The sequence below is a fragment of the Oryx dammah genome, unplaced genomic scaffold, assembly GCF_014754425.2.
Source record: "Oryx dammah isolate SB20612 unplaced genomic scaffold, SCBI_Odam_1.1 HiC_scaffold_1, whole genome shotgun sequence".
In the NCBI taxonomy this organism is placed as follows: Eukaryota; Metazoa; Chordata; class Mammalia; order Artiodactyla; family Bovidae; genus Oryx; species Oryx dammah.
Window position 1 is genome coordinate 32,076,982 of NW_024070185.1, and position 23,325 is coordinate 32,100,306.

Below are 23,325 nucleotides of genomic sequence, written 5' to 3' on the forward strand. Positions count from 1 at the left end.
TCTCACGTGCTAGTAAAGTAATGCTCAAAATTCTCCAAGCCAAGCTTCAGCAATACATGAACTCTGAACTACCAGATGTTCAAGCTGGTTTTAGAAAAGGCAGAGGAACCAGAGATCAAATTGCCAAAATCCGCTGGATCATTGAAAAGCAAAAGAGTTCCAGAAAAACATCTATTTCTGCTTTTGACTATGCCAAAGCCGTTACTGTCTGGATCACAATAAACTGTGGAAAATTCTGAAAGAGATGGGAATACCAGACCACCTGACCTGCCTCTTGAGAAACCTGTATACAGGTCAGGAAGCAACAGTTAGAACTGGACATGGAACAACAGACTGGTTCCAAATAGGAAAAGAAGTATATCAAGGCTGTATATTTGAGAAACGCTGGGCTGGAAGAAGCACAAGCTGGAATCAAGATTGCCAGGAGAAATAACAATACCTCAGATATGCAGATGACAACACCCTTATGGCAGAAAGTGAAGAAGAACTAAAGTACCTCTGGATGGAAGTGAAAGAGGAGAGTGAAAAAGTTGGCTTAAAGCTGAACATTCAGAAAACGAAGATCATGGCATCTGGTCCCATAACTTCATGGGAAATAGATGGGGAAACAGTGAAAACAGTGGCAGACTTTAGTTTTTCAGGCTCCAAAATTACTGCAGATGGTTGACTGCAGCCATGAATTTAAAAGTCGCTTACTCCTTGGAAGAAAAGTTATGGCCAACCTAGACAGCATATTCAAAAGCAGAGACATTACTTTGCCAATAAAAGGTCTGTCCAGTCAAGGCTATGGTTTTTCCAGTAGTCAGGTAGGAATGTGAGATTTGGACCAAAAAGGAGGCTGAGTGCCAGAGAATTAATGCTTTTGAACTGTGGTGCTGAAGAAGACTCTTGAGAGTCCCTTGGACTGCAAGGAGATCCAACCAGTCCATCCTAAAGGAGATCAGTCCTGGGTGTTTATTGGAAGGACTGATGTTGAAGCTGAACCTCCCATACTTTGGTCACCTGATGCAAAAAGCTGACTCATTTGAAAAAACCCTGATGCTGGGAAAGATTGTGGGCAGGAGGAGAAGGGGATGGCAGAGGATGAGATGGTTGGATGGCATCACCAGGTCAATGGACATGAGTTTGGGTGAACTCTGGGAGTTGATGATGGACAGGGAGGCCTGGCATGCTGCAGTCCATGGGGTTGCAAAGAATTGAACACGACTGAGCAACTGAACTGAACTGAACTGAAATAGCTCACATGCAAAAAAAAATTACTTTATTACCACAGATCTGTAAGAGAAGTGAGATAATATCCAAAACTGACTAGGAAGAGACATTAATCTCCCCATTGATAATCATATAAATGCAAGTTAAAAGAAACAGTTGGATGCATTTTTTAAACATTTCTTCCTGTACTAAAGTATCGGAAAAGGGCAATTTCATATTAGTGTGAAAAGAAGTTGCCTCTGAGTGATGCAGCTTCAAAATGAGGGTCTCAGTTTAAAATATGATAGTCTTTGACAAATATTTTATTTCTAGAAATTCATCCTGAGGAGATAATTGGGCAAGAACATGAAAATATATTTATCAGAAAATATTATTTCAGAATTTAAAAAGGAAAAACGGATAAATAAGAGAGTAATAGAATACACCATTAAAATACATCCATATATTGGATTGAATCATATTCCTTAAAATACTGAAATCTATAGGACATTATACCTATTGCCATGGTATAATTCCTCTAGTTTTTTCTTTTTTTAAAATAAGAAGTAGTTTATAGGACATAGCATATGTAATCAACATGAATAAAACATCATATTAGTTTTAGTACATTATGTGATATTTTACTAAACTTGACATTTGCAAGTACACATTTCTTAGGTTCAACTTCCATAAGTCATTTTCCCTATGAATGAAGATCTTATCCAGGGAGCTTAGCCTGTGTCAGGAGGGTTGCTTCAAAGAGGTAGGCAGCTATACTTCAAATAACTGAAAGTAACACAAGCCTGTGTGACTGCTTGTTTAGGGATGAATCTCATAAATTAAAATTACATATGTTGGAAACCTAATCAATACTTCCAGTTCTGATCTCCAAGGTGAAAGTCACTAGGCTAGATGGTCTAAAATTCAGGCATTGATTTAAAACACAGTCACTTTGCGTACGTCTATTTTCTGGAAGTCCTCATTGAGCATTAAGGTTTACGTACTTAATGATGGTAAACGTGTCTCAAGAGAATGCTACTGGGCCAGAGAATTTGTGCCTGGTATTATATCTGTGTGGTACTATTTTTAATGTTTTAAATTATTTCTGGCATTTCAGTTTATGTTTTATATTTCATAAAAAACACAATCATTTCTGAATCAGCACATTAAATGTATTTTCATTTTAATATCTTTTTTTATGAGGCAGAAAGTAAATATAAAGCCCCCAAACAGAAAAAATTCACATTTAATGAGGGTTTAAAGCTGAAATATCCTTAGGGTGGATACCTTTCAACATATGATGTGTATAAGATGTGACAAAACTTCTAAACTAATAGAAAAGACATTATCCATTGCCTTAAAATAACCTGTGAAATATTTTAAAGAGAAATTTGCAGTAAGACAAATTAACTATAGAACATGTTCTACAGGGAGATCAAAGAGCTGTGCAAGCATACTGACAGATACATTTCTTTTATCAAAAAAATGTGTTTAATTCAAGTGCTAATAAAACCTCTATTCCTGAGAATCAGTATTCTTAAAAATACCAATGTAAATGAGACACATTCATAGATATTTGAACATTGGAATCAATCAAATTTTTTATAAATTCTTATTACAAATTTAGTATGGAGTTGATAAAATAATAATATCTAATTTGCATAAATTAATGTTTATAAATGCTTGTGAAAGCCAAAAATAATTTAAGACATTTGGTGCTTGTACTCTTTCATGAAACTATTAGGTCACTGCTTGTAAGTAGAAATGGAAAAAGATTGTCTTAAATATGATCACTGAATTGAGTTATTTGGAATTAAAACTGTCATTCTCCTAATATATCAGTTCAATATATGACCTATACAAAACTGCATGTTTTTATCTCAAAAAAGAATGGTCCCTCAAATTAATCTTACATTGCTTCCTGTGGAATGTTTAAATTATATTTGTACCCTCTTTAATTTCTTCTATATTTAATACATTTCACATCTTAAATACTTAAAAAATATATATCTTGTTGACAAGCATCCTGTATTAACTCTCAAACTTCACTGAAAAGTCTTTACAGGGTAACGGTCTTTCATCATCTGCCATATACTAATCCCAATAATTAGATTGCTTTGCCTATTAATCTGTCATCTATTAAAATACATCCCTTGTATAGTTTCAGGTAATACTATTAAAGCTGTTCAACAGAGTGAGTTAGAAGTCTTTCTAGGGCCCAAACTTAGCTATACTTCATACAAAACACTTAAGTTTAATTACTTTAGTTAAGGGGTTTCTGGGTTGGTTCAGCTGGTAAAGAATCTACCTGCAATGCAGGACACACAGGAGATGCGGGTTAGATCCTCAGGTTGAGAAGATCCCCTGGAACAGGAAATGACAATTCACTCCAGTATTCTTGCCTTAAAAAGTTCCATGGACAGAGTAGCCTGGTGGGCTGCCTTTCAGAGTCGTAAAGAGTTGGATATGACTGAGCAACTAAGCATGCATGCCTGCACACATGCAGTTCAGTTTAATTCATACAGTCTCCTTTAAAATATCTATAAAATGGAAATAAAATATTTCTCCCATGGGTTTTTTGTCATGATTACATAACAAAATGTATGAAAAGTTCCTGGGCAGGGATTGACAAAGAGTAAATAATTTTCTATATTGCCATCTATGTTGTTTTTTCTGTTATTACTGTGCTAACTGTTTGTCTCCTAAGATGCTTGCTTTCTTTCTTAATGTCCCTACTTTAAAGACATCTTATAAGTTTTATTCTGAGGCTTCTTTTTTTTTCCTATGTGTCTTCCTACTCTCAAAGTCAGACTTGAACAGCTGTAATACCAAGTACAGTTTACCCTTGAACAATGCATGGATTGTGGGCACTGATTTTCCAATGCAGTCATATAAAACTTACATTTGGCCCTCCATATCCATAGCTCCACAGAAACAAATTTAAACAACCATGGATTGAACTGGCTTGAATTATATAGTACTGTAATATTTATTACTGAACAAATTAATGTAGAAGTCAACTTGTTCATCTCAAACCTATGTTGTTTAAGAGTCAACTGCATGTATGTCTATCAATCTGGGTCTAAATATCAATATTTTATTCTCTTCAAAGCATTTCACATTGGAAGAACTAAAATTTATTCAAAGTTATTCTCTAGCTTAGATTTACACTGTCCAAAGCCCTTTGGAAATGTCAATTTTGTCTAACAAAATTTGAGAATTTCTTGACTAATTGTGAAGCCAACTATTCTAAAAACTGCTTATTGTTCATTTTCAACAGGAATGCAAAAATAACTGGTTAAATTGGGTACTGTGATCATCTGCTGAAGTGTGAAAAAGATTTTGCAGAGCTTCCATCATCTAAGGAGAGTCAATTAGTACCTAAACTATAATTACATAACTAAAATATGGTTGTATATTTATAGATTTAGATTAGATTATATTAAGCTAAATCTACTTTAAAGACTTACAGAGCATACAATCACTGATCAAATTCTAAATACCATATTAAATTGAAAACAAGATCAGACTATTTAAATGAAAATAAATAATAATGTTTGAAAACAGTGACTACACATAAAAACAAAATTTTACTTGATTATTTTGTTGATTTTAAATGGGCACATGACACTCAGCAAAATAGAGCTCAGAGAGTTAACACCATATGAAATTCATAGTTTTATTCAGTGAAATGAGGCAAATCTGCACTTGAGCTTCCAAAATGTAAAAAGAACACATGCCTTGAAATTGCATAGGAACAATATTGCATAGCAATGTGGAATGTTAGGTCAATGAATCAAGGTAAATTGGAAGTAGTCAAATTGGAGATGGCAAGAGTGAACATCAACATTTCAGGAGTCAGAAACTTAAATGGACCAAAACGGGAGAATTTAATTCAGATGACCATTATATCTACAACTGTGGGCAAGAATCCTTGGATGAAATGCTGTATCCCTCATAGTCAATGGGAATCTGAAATGTGGTATGTGGGTGCAATCTCAAAAATGACAATGATCTTTGTTTGTTTCCAGGGCAAACCATTCAATATCACAGTAATCCAACTCTAAATCCCAACCACTAATGCCAAAGAAGCTGAAGTTGAATGGTTCTATGGTAATCTACAAGACCTTCTAGAACTAACACCAAAAAAAGATGTCCTTTACCATAGGGGAATGGAATGCAAAAGTAGGAAGTCAAGAGATACCTGGAGTAACAGGCAAGATTGGCCTTAGAGTACAAAATGAAGCAAGGCAAAGGCTAACAGAGTTTTGACAAGAGAATGCACTGGTCATAGCAAACATCCTCTTCAAACAACAGAAGGGATGACTCTACACATGGGCATCACCAGACAATCATCTGATTTCATACTGAAATCAGACTGATTATATTCTTTACAGCCAAAGATGGAGAAGCTTTATACAGTCAGCAAAAACAAGACTGGGAGCTGACTGTGGCTCAGACCATTATTGCAAAATTCAGACTTAAATTGAAGAAAGTAGGGAAAACCACCAGACCATTCAGATATGACCTAAATCAACTCCTCTATGACTATACAGTGGATGTGACAGACAGACTCAAAGGATTAGATCTGATAGACAAAGTTCCTGAAGAACTATGGACAGAGGTTCGTGATGTGGTACAGGAGGTAGTAATCAAGACCATCCTCGAGAAAAAGAAAAGGCAAAAAGGCAAAATGGTTGTCTGAGGAGGCCTTAAATTAGCTGAGAAAAGAAGACAAGCAAAAGAAAAAGGAGAAAAGGAAAGATATACCCATCTGAATGCACAATTCCAAAGAATAGCAGGGAGAGATATGAAAGCCTTCCTTAGTGATCAATGCAAAGAAATAGAGGAAACAATAGAATGGGACATCTGGAGATCTCTTCAAGAAAATTAGAGATATCAAGGAAATATTTCATGCAAAGACAGACACAATAAAGGACAGAAACCATATAGACCTAAAACAAGCAGAAGATACTAAGAAGGGATGGCAAGAATACACAGAAGAACTATACAAAAACGATCTTCACTACCCAGATAATGACAATGGTGTGATCACACTCCTGGAGCCACACATCCTGGAATGCAAAGTCAAGTGGGCCTTATAAAGCATCACTATGAACAAAGCTAGTGGAGGTGGTGGAATTCCAGTTGAGCTATTTCAAATCCTAAAAGATGATGCTGTGAAAGTGCTGCACTCAATATACCAGCATATTTGGAAAACTCAGCAGTGGCCAAAAAACAGGAAAAGGTCAGTTTTCATTCCAATCCCAAAGAAAGGTAATGACAAAGTATGTTCAAACTACAGCACTATTGCATTCATCTCACTCACTTACAAAGTAATGGTCAAAATTCTCAAATAAGTTCCAGATGTTCAAGCTGGATTAGAAAAGACAGAGGAACCAGAGATCAAATTGCCAACATCCATTGGATCCTAGAAAAATCGAGAGAGTTCCAGAAATACATCAACTTTTGCTTTATTGACTATGCCAAAGCATTTGACTGTGTGGGTCAAAACAAGCTGTGGAAAATCCTTCAAGAGACAGCAATACAAGACCACCTTACCTGCCTCCTGAGAAATCAGTATGCAGGTCAAGAAGCAACAGTTAGAACCAGATATGAAACAATGGACTGGTTCCAAGTTAAGAGAGGATGATGTTAAGGCTGTATAATGTCACCCTGCATATTTAACTTATGTGCACAGTACATCATGCAAAATGCCAGTCTGGGTGAAGCATAAGCTGGAATCAAGATTGCTGAAAGAAATATCAATAACATCAGATATTCAGATGACACCACCCTTATGGCAGAAAGTGAAGAAGAACTAAAGAGCCTCTTGATAAAAGTGAAAGAGGAGAGTGAAAAAGCTGGCTTAAAACTCAACATTCAAAAAACTAAGATCATGGCATCCAGTCCCATCACTTCATGCAAATAGATGAGGAACAATGGAAACAGTGACAGACTTTATTTTGGGGCCTCAAAATCACTCTAGATGGTACTGCAGCCATGAAATTAAAAGATGCTGGTTCCTTGGAAGAAAAGCTATGACTAACCTAGACAGCATATTAAAAAGCAGAGACATTACTTTGCTTACTAAGGTCTGTTTAGTCAGAGCTATGGTTTTTCCATTGGTTATGTACAGATGTGAGAGTTGGAGCACAAAGAAAGCTGAGCACTGAAGAACAGATGCTTTGGAATTGTGGTGTTGGAGAAGACTCTTGAGAGTCCCTTGGACTGCACGGAGATCCAACCAGTCAGCCCTAAAGGAAATCAGTCCTGAATATTCATTGGATGGACTGATGCTGAAGCTGATGCTCCAATACTTTGGCCACTTGATGTGAAGAACTGACTCACTGGAAAAAAATCCTGATGCTGGGAAAGATTGAAGGCAGGAGGAAAAGGGGACAACAGAAAAAGAGATGGTTGGATGGCATCCCTGACTCGATGGACACGAGTTTCAGCAAGCTCTGAGAGTTTCAGAAAGCTCAGGACAATGAAGCCTGACATGCTGCAGTCCATAGGGTTGCAAAGAATTGGACACAACTGTTCAACAGAACTGAACTGTACTGATGCCTTGAAAAATAGAAAAAATACACTACTCATACACCATTAAGTTTTTAAAATAAGAATGTCAAATACTTTCATTAACAACATTTCTAGTTCTTACTTCTTATGGTCCAGAGAGAACTTCATCAAAACCCTTGAATGTTTATAATAAAATAATGCATGTAAAGATATTCTGAAATCCTTAGCACAGTGTATAAGACTTTTGAGTGCCTTAAGACCACCAATACATGATAAATGGAAATTCACTTCAATTCCTACTTTCACATAAAATATGTACATAAATGATAAATGACATTATTTAAAGTAACCTTAATAATGAGATGCTCTTGTGCTCAGTCACTTCAGTCATTTCTGACTCTTTGCATCCCTATGGACTATAGCCTACCAGGCTCCTCTGTCCATGGGATTCTTTAGGCAAGAATACCGGAATGGGTTGCTGTGCCCTCCTCCAGGAGGCATCTTCCCAACTGTGCCCTCCTCCAGTTGGTATCTTCCCAACTCAGGGATCTAACTTGAGTCCCTTGCATCTCCTTCATTGACAGGCAGGTTCTTTACTACTAGCCCCAATAATGAGATAGTATATTTGAAAAATTACATGTTACTAGAGGAGAAAGCACTCTGAGTTTTGGAATCATAATAATGGAGACATAGGTAGATCTGACTACATCAGAACAAGTAGAGGGTACACAAGAATGGTAGGGGAATTAGACATACAATATAAACAATTTAACAGAATTCAGACCAGTATTCAAGACACCACAATTTATCTCTCTCCATGTATTTACATGTAAGTATCAGGTAAATATACAAAAGATTATTTGCTTATTTGCTATAAAAGAAAATCCCTAGAATAGGATCACAGTTTGTAAATATATTTTTTAGGGAGCAAAGGAGTGTTGATGCAATGATATATACAGACACCACTGATTGGACAGTGGTACTATCATGCTATTAGTCCAAGAAAATAAGATGTTTGGTAATCATGAAATAAAAGTACTACATTTTTCATTTGAGAGAAATGAAAATAAATCTTTTCTGGTATATATCTTTCCATAATGTTTGAGGCAAGTACCACTAAGCCTTTATCAACTACATATTTCCAAGTTAATGTAGTAGACAGAAGTGTATTTAGTTCAATTTGAAGTTTTTTACCCATGTTGCCACAGGAACTGAATTAGCAGATACATTTACAATTTATTTTTTAATATCAGCCTTCAGCTGTGATTTAGAAAACTTCTATTTTCATATTTCAGAAGTCAAAATATAAATGGTATGTAGGATAAAAAGAAATCCTAGAGTCTCTGTGTGATTCTGGCCCCTTCTTTTTTGTTTTCCAAAATCATTGAGAGGGACCTTGGTGCAGAAATCTGAACTATTTAACAGAGCCACTGCTATAGAAAAGACCCTAAGCCTGATATGGGGAAGTTACAAGAAATATGAGGCATTAATCCAAACCCAAGAAGCTCAAGTATCACCAAAGAAACAACACATCTATAATTTAAAAGCTAAATAACATCCAAAGCCTTTATTTGATACTATATGACCATTAAGTCTTCAATAAGTCTGACCATTCTTTAACATAAAACTATAGGTTGTTCAGAAATATCAAGTCAGAAAATTTTGACTTCAATTCTAGTTATGACAGTTGAATGTGTTTTATAACTTATCTGATCTTTGTACTGCCTTGTTCACAATTGGAAATATTAAAAGAAATCCTTATGCCATTTAAATATTTAAACATTTAAAAGAATAAACTAAAGGTAGGCACAGTATATGAATCCTCCTGCAATGCAGGAGACCCAGGTTCGATTCCTGAGTCAGGAATATCCCCTGGAGAAGGGAACAGCTACCCACTCTAGTATTCTTGCCTGGAGATTTCAGAGGAACCTGGTGGGTTACAGTCCATGAGGTGGCAAAGAGTTGGACACGACTGAATGACTAACATTTTCACTTTCACTTTCAAGCATAGTATATAAAATGTATCAATACTAATGTACTCAACAACTCAGTTCAGTTCAGTCACTCAGTCATGTCCGACTCATTGCAACCCCATGAATTGCAGCACGCCAGGCCTCCCTGTCCATCACCAATTCCCAGAGTTCACTCAGATTCACGTCCATCGAGTCAGTGATGCCATCCAGCCATCTCATCCTAGGCTGATGCAATATTGCTTGTATTCTGAAAGCTGCATTTTATCCTTATATATCTCTCTCTCCACAGTGATAATCATTATTTCTATTAATTGTTCTTGGTTATTTTCTATTTTATTAAGACTTTAGAAAAACAGAATCATACAGTGTGCAACTTGCAGTTTTCAATGTATAACTGATTTATATTTATCCATGTTAATGTATGTAGTTGAAATTTATTTTTTACTTCCCCTGATTTTTATTATAAACATAAAAATAAATTTAATTAACCCTTTTCTTTATGGACATTTAGGTTGTTTCTGGTAGCTCAGATGTTATAGAATCTGCCTGCAATACAGGAGACCAAAGTTCAATCCCTGGGTCGGGAAAATTCCCTGGAAAAGGAAAAGGACATGGCAACTCACTCCAGTATTCTTGCCTGGAGAATTCTGTGGACAGAGGAGCCTGGCAGGCTACATACAGTACATGGGATCATAAAGAGTTGGACACAACTGAGTGACTAACACTTTCACTTTTCAGGTTATTTCTATTTTCAGAATATTTTAAAAAGTATTCCTATAAAATATTGTTGTATATGCTAACATGCAATGATTTGTTCATTTTCATATCTACTTAATTATTTTAAAGCCTATCTTTATTATATTTTCCTTCATCAGAACTTCAATTCTTCTTTAAAAAAAAATTTCTTCATATTCTGATTCTGCTGATTTGCAATGTTTATTGTTTATGTATGTGAATATGTGGGCCTGAAAGTGTTATTTATTGCTTATAGTAACTCTTATTCATGACTTCATCTGTTGAGAAACTCAGAGTTCTAAGATTCTTAGTCTTAGAACCTGTTTAATCTGTTTCTATTTTTAAAGAGTATACTTGTAAAGATATTTTGTATATTTTTAAAGATATCTTGGGTAAAGTACTAGTAGGCAGATCCATTTCATACTAAATTTAAAGCTTTTCAAGGATTAAGTGATAAATTTACAAAAGTTATTGCAAAAAAGAAAAACAGAAAAGTTCCCAATTTATTTTCTGATGTTAGGAAAATTCTAACACAAATTAAGACAGAAAAGGTATTACAAGGAAAGAAAATGAAAACTCAACATCATTAATAACACACATAACTATTCTTCACAAACTACCTACAAATCCAATCTAGCTATATAAAATAAATACACTATGATGAATTATGTTTCTTCACCAAAATACAAAGTAGGTTTGAATTTGGAAAGTCTGTGTAACTCATTAATAGAGTAAAAGAGAAAAAACAAAATGCAGGATAATCTCAATAGATTGAAATAAAAGTATTTGACAATATTCACACTCATTCATGGTAAAAACCTTTAGCAAACACAAATAGAAGGAAGTCTTCTTCACTTAATTAAGGAATATTTCTAAAACCCGCAGCCAACATCTTGATGAGAGACTGAATGTATTACCTTTAAGACTGGGACCAAGGCAAGGAGGCCTTAATCATCACTTCTGTTCAAACTTTTACAGGGGTATCTAGGCAGTTTGAATAGGTAAATACATGCCAATAAAAGTAATAAAGATGAGAAAGGAAGAACTAACACTAATTATTTAGCAACAGCATCATTGTATATGGAGACAGTCCTGTAGAGTCAACAGAAATCTAAAACAAATAAGTTCATCAGGATAAAGATGTACAAGAAATATTTGAGAAATATAAGATTAAGCTATGAAAGAAAAAAATGAAGTTGGTCATTAATAAATGAAATATAAAATTAAACTATCAAAAATAGCTTAAAATAAAATATTTGTAATTATTAAAAAAAATAAACTCCTTGCTTTGAAATCTATAAAATATTGTTGACAAAAACTTGCAGAAGACTAAATATATGAAGAGATATACTATACTCATGAATAAGATATTGAATCCTTCAACAATGTTTCATAGATTCAGTGCATTTGTAATCTAAATTCTAATATAATTTTTTGAACATATTAGCAAGTTCATTTTAAGCTTGATAAGGAAATGTAAAAGACCTAGATTATCTTTAAAATTATATAATAAAAAATTAGAGGATTTAAATCACTTCATTTGAAATCTTAGTACAAAATTTCATTAAGACAGTACAGTTATCACATAAAATATAAAAATAAACTATTGAAACTGCATAGTTTCCAAAAATAGAACCATACAATGACATTGAATTGCTTTTCCATGGAGGCATTAAATAATGAATCCTGTACACACTTTATTAAACACAAGGATTTCAACTGAAAGGGCCCATACTGTATGCATATAAAGTTCAAGAACAATCTAAATTAATGTGACAAAAATTAGAAAGTGGTTGCAGAATCAAAGTAAAATAAATAAATAGAAAGAGACATGGCAAAATTTTCTTATTTTACTTGGTGGTACATGGGTACAGAAGAACATCAAAGCTCATCAAACTGAACATTTAGGACCTTTAACTTTTTCTATGTTAACTACATTTCAACAAACTATAATTAGAAAATAGGTTCATAAGGATAACAATATGAATATGTAGAAAGTACAGTACCAGTGGCCTGAAATGTTCTTTTGCCAATTACTTGAGATAAAGCATAGGAAGAAGCCAAAGGCCTGATAATGATTTTTTCTTGCAAATTCTCCTAAGAAATTTGAATTTAATCCTGTAAGCTTGAGACAAAATTGGAGGATTTTATATAAAGAAATGAGCTGATGGGTTTAACCTCTTAGAAAGATCACTTAGGCATCTGACATGGTAGGACAAAATAGCACAGTACATTAATTAGTACTGTCAGTTGGCTAGTATGATAAGAAATAATGAGGACCTGAATCTGAGAAGCACCGGTGGCAATGTAAAGTGAAAGGAGATATTAAGATTCTAAAGAATGAAAGTTGCATGTAATTAGTTGGGCAGCTGTCAAAACTACATTTTGGGTTTCTGGCAATAGAAGAGTTTTCTTCAACAGAATAGGAAATGTAAGAGAAAGTGTTTCTCTGGAGGAGATAAAATTTGTTTAATTTGGCATGTTGAAATTGGTATGTCTGAGAACCATGTAGGTTTAAAAAACAACAACAACAAAAAAGCCTAGCAAATAATAATTCAGTGAATTTTTACCTTTGGATAAGAGTTTTGCTTGTGCTACATCACTCAGAGTCCTAAACATACAGGTATAAAAGTATACATATAAAAGTATGGAGTTTTACAGATATTATCTATCACCTTCAATCACACCTCTTACTGAACAAGTTGAACTGCTTACTATTTGCCGAAAAGTATTACATCATGGGGAAACATTGGCCACCTCAGTAAATGGATGTTATAAAAGACTTATTAAAGGATTTGGATTTATGTTAGTAAGGAAATAATTAATGAATGCAGTGTTTTGCTTGGCATGAGACACTTTTCCTTTATTAGGCAATGAAGGAAAAACTATGGTTAGGTATCTTAAAAAAAAAAATCTATAGGGAAGGGAGATTAGAGCACAGCTAAGACTTTATTTTTTGGGGCTCCAAATCACTGCAGATGGTGACTGCAGTGAAATTAAAAGACGCTTACTCCTTGGAAGAAAACTTATGACCAACCTAGATAGCATGTTGAAAAGCACAGACATTACCTTGCTAACAAAGGTCTGTCTAGTCAAGGCTATGGTTTTCCCTGTGGTCATGAATGGATGTGAGAGTTGGACTGTGAAGAAAGCTGAGCGCTGAAGAATTGATGCTTTTGAACTGTGGTGTTGGAGAAGACTCTTGAGAGTCCCTTGGACTGCAAGGAGATCCAACCAGTCCATTCTGAAGGAAATCAGCCCTGGGATTTCTTTGGATTTCAGCTAAAGCTGAAACTCCAGTATTTTGGCCACCTCGTGTGAAGAATTGACTCATTGGAAAAGACTCTGATGCTGGAAGGGATTGGGGACAGGAGGAAAAGGGGATGACAGTGGATGAGATGGCTGGATGGCATCACTGACTCGATGGACGTGAGTCTGAGTGAACTCCAGGAGTTGGTGATGGACAGGGAGGCTTGGCGTGCTGCAATTCATGGGGTCACAAAGAGTCAGACATGACTGAGGAACTGAACTGAATTGAACTGAAAGCTGAATTGGTAAAGGAATAGTCAGTGACTCATTTTAGCCAGGTTTACTTGGCATTCTCTGGCACAGGAAACAGTCCAGTTTTATTTGTATTCAGTCATCACTGTGAGTGTTCTTACTTTTGTCTTGAAACAGTATGGTCACAGAATAACCTTATCTGACATTTCTGTTCTATGAAATAGTTTCTGCTCCACAAGAGAATACCAGGACCTAACTGAAAGTGCCAAACTGTAGTGATACTAGGGTCTGAATGACAGCACCAGCCCAGCTTTTGCTTATCAAGGACTGGTTTATCTTTCTCAATATGAAACATGATTAGGTAGATGGCAATTGGGATTGAAGGAGGGCCAAATCAGAATTTTCAGGAATATTAGTAACTTAAGAATTTTTTTGTTGTTGTTCAGTCACTAAGTTGTGTCCGACTGTTTGTGATCCCATGGACTTGTAGCACACCATGGTCCTCTGTTCTCCACTATCTACCTGAGTTTGCTCAAATTAATGTCCACTGAATTGGTGATAAAATTTTTAAGAGAAAAGTTTTAAGAGAAGGTATAATTGAAGAGATTGGAGAAAAAACATAAAGTTTTAAGGAAAAAGAGGATGGAGTAATAGGAAACAAAGAAATCTTTCAAGAACGGGGCTGGTAACTAGAGAACCATGTTGTTGTTAGTTGCTCAGTCTATGTCCAACTCTTTGGACGCCATTGACTTTAGCCCACCAGGTTCCTCTCTCCAGGGATTTCTCAGGAAAGAATACCAGGGATCAAGTCCACATTTCTGGTGTCTCTTGTTGGCAGGCAGATTCTTTACCACTGTTACACCTGGGAAGCCCCCAGGAGAGCCATGCTGAGCTGTGCTGTGCTTAGTTGCTCAGTCATGTCTGACTCTTTGTGACTCCATGGACTGTAGCCTGCCAGGCTCCTCTGTCCATGGAGATTCTCTAAGCTAGAATACTGGAGTGGGTTGCCATGTCCTCCTCTAGGGGATCTTCCCAACCCAGGGAATGAACCCAGGTCTTCCACATTGTAGGCAGATTCTTTACTGTCTGACCCACAAGGGAAACCCAAGAAAACTGAAGTGAGTAGTCTATCCCTTCTCCAGGAGATCTTCCCAACTCAGGAATTGAACTAGGTTCTCTTGAATTGCAGGCAGATTCTTCACTATCTGAGCTACTTGGGAAGCCCAAGAGAGCCATGTGCACTGTTTAATGGCTAAAAAATTGCTAGGATATTTTGTAAGTTTCAGTTATCTTTTAAACATCAAGTTCAGTGGGAAGGGAGGTGTTTGTGAGGATGGGAAAACATGGAGGCATACTTATGCAAGCACATTTAAATAATTAGTTCATAACAGTCATCATATAGTCATAGAGTTATCCATGAAACTGTTATTCCTTTAACTTTTTAATATGTTAAATATGTATTAACCATTTTTACATGTCCTTGCAAAAGTGGCCAGATTACTAACTAAGATATAAAAAGATAAAAACTATACTTTCGTATAAGTGAGATTCTTGCCTATATAAGCTATAGAATATATTTGTTAAGAACAGACATGATTTAAATTATTTTTAATATAAATTTATTTTAATTGGAGGCTAATTACTGTCTAATATTGTAGTGGTTTTGACATACATTGACAAGGATCTGCCATGGGTGTACATGTGTTCCACATCCTGAACCCCCCTCCCTCCTCCCTCCTCATCCCATCCCTCTAGGTCATCCCAGTGCACCATCCCTGAGCACACTGTCTCATGCATCGAACCTGGACTGGCAATCCACTTAACATATGATAATATACATGTTTCAATGCCATTCTCCCAAATCATCTCACCCTTGCCCTCTCCCACAGAGTGCAAAAGAATGTTCCATACATCTGTGTCTGTTTTGCTCCCTCACATATAGGGTTATCATTACCATCTTTCTAAATTCCATATATGTGCATTAGTATACTGTATTGGTGTTTTTCTTTCTGGCTTACTTCACTCTGTATAATAGGTTCTAGTTTCATTCACCTCATTAGAACTGATTCAAATGTATCCTTTTTAACGACTGAGTAATATTCCATTGTGTATATGTATCACAACTTTCTTATCCATTCATCTGCTGATGGACATTTAGGTTGCTTCCAATCCTGGCTATTATAAACAGTGCTGCAATGAACATTGGGGTACATGTGTCTCTTTCAGTTCTGGTTTCCTCCATGTGTATGCCCAGCAATGAGATTGCTGGGTCATATGGCAGTTCTTTTTCCAGGTTTTTAAGGAATCTTCACACTGTTCCCCATAGTGGCTGTACTAGTTAGTATTTCCACCAACAGTATAAGAGGATTCCCTTTACTCAACACCCTCTACAGCATTTATTGTTTGTAGACTTTTGGATAGCAACCATTCTGACTGGCATGAGATGGTACCTCATTGTGGTTTTGATTTGCATTTCTCTGATAATGAGTGATGTTGAGCGTCTTTTTATGTGTTTCTTAGCTATTTGTATGTCTTCTTAGGAGAAATATCTGTTTAGTTTTTTTGGCCCATTTTTTGATTGGGTCATTTATTTTTCTGGAATTGAGCTACAGGAGCTGCTTGTATATTTTTGAGATTAATTCTCTTTCAGTTGCTTCACTTGCTATTATTTTCTCCCAGTCTGAAAGCTGTCTTTTCACCTTGCTTATAGTTTCCTTTGTTGTGCAACAGCTTTTAAGTTTAATTAAGTCCAATTTTTTTATTTTTGCTTTTATTTCCATTACTCTGGGAGGTGGGTCATAGAGGATCTTGCTGTGATTTATGTCGGAGAGTGTTTTGCCTGTTTTCCTCTAGCAGTTTTATAGTTTCTGGTCTTACGTTTAGATCTTTAATCCATTTTGAGTTTATTTTTGTGTATGGTGTTAGAAATTGTTCTAGTTTCATTCTTTTACAAGTGGTTGACCAGTTTCCCAGAACCACTTGTTAAAGAGACTCTCTTTTCTCCATTGTATATTCTTGCCTCCTTTGTCAAAGATAAGGTGTCCATAGGTGCATGGAAATATGTCTGCACTTTCTATTTTGTTCCATTGATCTATATTTCTGTCTTTGTGACAGTACCATACTGTCTTGATGACTGTGGCTTTGTAGTAGAGATTGAGGTCAGGCAGGTTGATTCCTCCAGTTCCATTCTTTCTCAAGATTGCTTTTGCTATTTGAGGTTTTTTGTATTTCCATAGAAATTGTGAAAGTATTTGTTCTAGTTCTGTGAAAAATACTGTTGGTAGTTTGATAGGGATTGCATTGAATCTATAGATTGCTTTGGGTAATATACACATTTTCACTATATTGATTCTTCCAATCCATGAACATGGTATATTTCTCCATCTATTTGTGTGCTCTTTGATTTCTTTCATCAGTGTTTTATAGTTTTCTATATATAGGTATTTTGTTTCCTTAGGTAGATATATTCCTAAGTATTTTATTCTTTTCATTGTAATGGTGAATGGAATTGTTTCCTTAATTTCTCTTTCTGTATTCTCATTGTTAGTGTATAAGAATGCAAGGGATTTCTGTGAGTTAATTTTATATCCTGCAAATTTACTCTATTCATTGATTAGCTCTAGTAATTTTCTGGTGGAGTCTTTAGCATTTTCTATATACAGGATCATGTCATCTGCAAACAGTGAGAGTTTTACTTCTTTTTTTTTTTTTTATCAATCTGGATTCCTTTTATTTCTTTTTCTTCTCTGATTGTTCTGGCAAAAACTTCCAAAACTATATTGAATAGTAGTGGTGAGAGTGGGCACCCTTGTCTTGTTTCTGAATTTAGGGGAAACGCTTTCAAATTTCCACCACTGAGGATAAGGTTTATTGTGGGTTTGTCATATATTGCTTTCATTATGTTGAGGTATGTTCCTTCTAGTCCTGCTTTCTGGAGGGTTTTTATCATAAATGGATGTTGAATTTTGTCAAAGGCTTTCTCTGGATCTGTTGAGATAATCATATTGTTTTTATCTTTCAATTTGTTAATGTGGTGTATTACATTGATTGACTTGTGGATATTGAAGAATCCTTTCATTCCTGGGATAAAGCCCACTTGGTCATGATGTATGATCTTTTTAATGTGTTTTTGGATTCCATTTGCTAGAATTTTGTTAAGGATTCTTGCATCTAAATTCATCAGTGATATTGGCCTGTGGTTTTCTTTTTTTGTGGCATCTTGGTCTGGTTTTGGTAGTAGAGTGATGGTGACCTCATAGAATGAGTTTTAGTATGATACATGTTCAGTTCAGTTCAGTTGCTCAGTCATGCCTGACTCTTTGTGACCCTGTGATCGCAGCATGCCAGGCCTCTCTGTCCATCACCAACTCCCAGAGTTCACTCAGACTCACGTCCATTGAGTCAGTGATGCCATCCAGCCATCTCATCCTGTCGTCCCCTTCTCTTTCTGCCCCCAGTCCCTCCCAGCAACAGAGTCTTTTCCAATGAGTCAACTCTTCACATGATGTGGCCAAAGTACTGGACTTTCAGTAGCATCATTTCTTCCAAAGAAATCCTAGGGCTGATCTCCTTCAGAATGGACTGGTTGGGTCTCCTTGCAGTCCAAGGGACTCTCAAGAATAATCTCCAACACCACAGTTCAAAAGCATCAATTCTTCAGTGCTCAGCTTTCTTCACAGTCCAACTCTCACATCCATACATGACACTGGAAAAACCATAGCCTTGACTAGATGGACCTTTGTTGGCAAAGTAATGTCTCTGCTTTTCAATATGCTATCTTGGTTGGTAATAACTTTCCTTCCAAGGAGTAAGAGTTTTTTAATGTCATGGCTGCATTCACCATCTGCAGTGATTTTGGAGCCTCCACCAAAATAAAGTCTGACACTATTTCCACTGTTTCCCCATCTATTTCCCATGAAGTGATGGGACCAGATGCCACGATCTTCATTTTCTGAATGTTGAGCTTTAAGCCAGCTTTTTCACTCTCTACTTTCACTTTTATCAAGAGGTTTTTTAGTTCCTCTTTACTTTCTACCATAAGGGAGGTGTCATCTGCATATTTGAGATTATTGATATTTCTCCTGGCAATCTTGATTACAGCTTGTGCTTCCTCCCGCTCAGTGTTTCTCATGATGTACTCTGCATATAAGTTAAAGAAGCAGGGTGACAATATACAGCCTTGACGTACTCCTTTTCCTATTTGGAACCAGTTGTTTGTTCCATGTCCAGTTCTAACTGTTGCTTCCTGACCTGCATACAAATTTCTCAAGAGGTAGGTCAGGTGGTCTGGTATTCCCATCTCTTTCAGAATTTTCCACAGTTTATTGTGATCCACACAGTCAAAGGATTTGGCATAGTCAATAAAGCAGAAATAGATTTTTTCTGGAACTCTCTTGCTTTTTTGATGATCCAGCAGATGTTGGCAATTTGATCTCTGGTTCCTCTGCCTTTTCTAAAACCAGCTTGAACATCTGGAAGTTCACGGTTCACGTATTGCTGAAGCCTGGCTTGGAGAATTTTGTGCATTATTTTGCTAGCGTGTAAAAATAGGTGTTAGCTCTTCTCTAAATTTTTGGTAGAATTCAGCTGTGAAGCCATCTGGTCTTGGGCTTTTGTTTCCTGGAATATTTCTGATTACAGTTTTATATTCAGTGCTTGTGATGGGTTTGTTAAGATTTTCTATTTCTTCTTGGTTCAGTTTTGGAAAGTTATACTTTGCTAAAAATTTTTTTTTTTTTTCTTCCAAGTTGCCCATTTTATTGGCATATCCTTGCTGATAGTAGTCTCTTATGATCCTTTGTATTTCTGTGTTGTCTGTTGTGATCTCTCCATTTTCATTTCTAATTTTCTTGATTTTGTTTTTCTCCCTTTGTTTCTTGATGAGTCTGGCTAATGGTTTGTCTATTTTATTTATCTTCTCAAAGACCCAGCTTCTGCCCTAAATTTTAAGATTTCTTTACTTCTACTAACCCTGGGTTTCTTCATTTCTTCCTTTTTTAGTTGCTGTAGGTGTAGAGTTAGGTTATTCATTTGAGTTTTTTTTTTTTTTTTTCCTTCTTGAGGTAAGCCTGTATTGCTATGAACCTTCCCCTTAGTGCTGCTTTTACAGTGTCCCATAGGTTTGGGGTTGTTGTGTTTTCACTTTCATTCATTTCTATGCATATTTTGATTTCTTTTTTTATTTCTTCTGTGATTTGTTGGTTATTCAGCAGGCTGTTGTTCAGCCTCCATATGTTGGAATTTTTAATAGTTTTTCTCCTATATCTGACATCTCATCTTACTGCATTGTGGTCAGAAAAGATACTTGGAAAGATTTCAATTTTTTTTAAATTTACCAAAGCTAGATTTATGGCCCAGGATGTGATCTATCCTGGAACACGTTCCATGTGCACTTGAGAAAAAGGTGAAATTCACTGTTTGGGGGTGAAATGCCCTATAGATATCAATTAGGTCTAACTGGTCTATTGTATCATTTAAAGTTTGTGTTTCCTTGTTAATTTTTTGTTTAGTTGAGCTATCTGTAAGTGTGAGTGGGGTATTAAAGTCTCCCACTATTATTGTGTTATTGTTAATTTCCCTTTCATACTTGTTATCATTTGTCTTACATATTGCAGTGCTCCTATGTTGGGTGCATATATTTTTATAATTGTTATATCTTCTTCTTGGATTTATCCTTTGATCATTATGTAGTGTCCTTCTTGTCTGTTTTCACAGCTTTTATTTTAAAGTCTATTTTATCTGATATGAGTATTTTTCCAGCCCTTCACTTCCAGTCTGTATGCGTTCCTTGTTTTGAGGTGGATGTCTTGTAGACAGCATATATAGGGGTCTTGGTTTTGTATCCATTCAGCCAGTCTTCATCTTTTGGTTGGGGCAGTCAACCCATTTACATTTAAGGTTATTATTGATAAACTTAATCCTGTTGCCATCGTCTTTGTTGTTTTGGGTTTGAGATTAAACACCCTTTCTATGTTTCCTGTTTAGACATCATCCTTTGGTATTTGTTGAAGAGCTGGGTTTGGTGGTGCTGAATTCTCTCAGCTTTTGCTTGTCTGTAAAGCTTTTGATTTCTCCTTCATATTTGAATGAGATCCTTGCTGGGTACTGTAATCTGGGCTGTAGGTTTTTCTTTTTCATCACTTAAAGTGTGTCCTGCCATTCCCTTTTTGCCTGAAGAGTTTCTATTGAAAGATCAGCTGTTATCCTGGCACAGTAAACATGGGCAGCTGCGACCAGTGCACTAAGTGCGGGCGGCTGTGACTGGCGCACTAAGCACAGCCGAGAGGAGCTACCCCACATCCAAGGTCAGGGGCAGAAACCGGGAGGAACCCATGCCTGAAGGGTGGCAGCCAAGAGGAGTTACCCCACGTCTGAGGTCAGGGACAGCAGCCAAGAGTGCCAGCTGTGACAGTGCAGGAAAGGCTGAGAGGAGCTACCCTGTGGCCAAAGTCAAGGGCATCCAGGAGGAGCCACCCCGTGTCCAAGGTCAGGGGTGGCGCCTGGGAGGAGCCACTCCATGTCCAAGGAGTGGTGGCTGCGTGGGCACAGGAGGGCCTAGAGGAGCTATCCCACGTTGAAGGTCAGGAAGGGCGGCAGTGAGGAGATACCCTTCATCCAAGGTAAGGAGCAGTGGCTGCAATTTGCTGGAGCAGCCGTGAGGAGATACCCCACGCCCAAGGTAAGAGAAATCCAACTAAAGTGGTAGGTATTGCAAGAGGGCATCAGAGGGCAGACACAATGAAACCATACTCACAGAAAACTAGTCAATCTAATCACACTAGGACCACAGCCTTGTCTAACTCAATGAAACTAAGCCATGCCTGCAAGGCAACCCAAGACGGGCAGGTCATGGTGGAGAGGTCTGACAGAATGTGGTCCACTGGAGAAGGGAATGGCAAAACACTTCAGTATTCTTGCCTTGAGAATCCCATGAACAGTATGAAAAGGCAAAATGATATGGTACTGAAAGAGGAACTCCCCAGGTCAGTAGGTGCCCAACATGCTACTGGAGATCAGTGGAGAAATAACTCCAGAAAGAATGAAGGGATGGAGCCAAGCAAAAACAATACCCAGCTGTGGATGTGACTGGTGATAGAAGCAAGGTCCGATGCTGTAAAGAGCAATATTGCATAGGAACCTGGAATGTCAGGTCCATGCATCAAGGCAAATTGGAAGTGGTCAAACAAGAGATGGCAAGAGTGAACGTTGACATTCTAGGAATCAGCAAACTAAAATGGACTGGAATGGGTGAATTTAACTCAGATGACCATTATATCTACTACTGCGGGCAGGAATCCCTCAGAAGAAATGGAGTAGCCATCATGGTCAACAAAAGAGTCTGAAATGCAGTACTTGGATGCAATCTCAAAAATGACAGAATGAACTCTGTTTGTTTCCAAGGCAAACCATTCAATATCACAATAATCCAAGTCTATGGCCCAACCAGTAATGCTGAAGAAGCTGAAACAGTTCTATGAAGACCCACAAGACCTTTTAGAAATAACACCTAAAAAAGATGTCCTTTTCATTATAGGGGACTTTAATGCAAAAGTAGGAAGTCAAGAAACACCTGGAGTAACAGGCAAATTTGGCTTTGAAATGAGGAATGAAGCAGGGCAAAGACTAATCGAGTTTTGCCAAGAAAATGCACTGGTCATAGCAAATACCCTCTTCCAACAACACAAGAGAAGCATCTACACATGGACATCACCAGATGGTCAACACCGAAATCAGACTGATTATATTCTTTGCAGCCAAAGATCGAGAAGCTCTATACAGTCAACAAAAACAAGACCAGGAGCTGACTGTGGCTCAGATCATGAACTCCTTATTACCAAATTCAGACTTAAATTAAAGAAAGTATGGAAAACTGCTAGACCATTCAGGTATGACCTAAATAAAATCCCTTATGATTATACAGCAGAAGTGAGAAATAGCTTTAAGGGCCTAGATCTGAGAGTGCCTGATGAACTATGGAATGAGGTTCGTGACATTGTACAGAAGACAGAGATTAAGACCATCCCCATGGAAAAGAAATGCAAAAAAGCAAAACGGCTGTCTGGGGAAGCCTTACAAATAGCTGTGAAAAGAAGAGAGGCAAAAAAACAAAGGAGAAAAGGAAAGATATAAGCATCTGAATGCAGAGTTCCAAAGAATAGTAAGAAGAGATAAGAAAGCCTTCTTCAGTGATCAATGCAAAGAAATAGAGGAAACTAACAGATTGGGAAAGACTAGAGAGTTCTTCAATAAAATTAGAGATACCAAGGGAACATTTCATGCAAAGATGGGCTCGATAAAAGACAGAAATGGCATGGACCTAAGAGAAGCAGAAGATATTAAGAAGAGGTGGCAAGAATACACAGAAGAACTGTACAAAAAGATCTTCATGACCCAGATAATCACG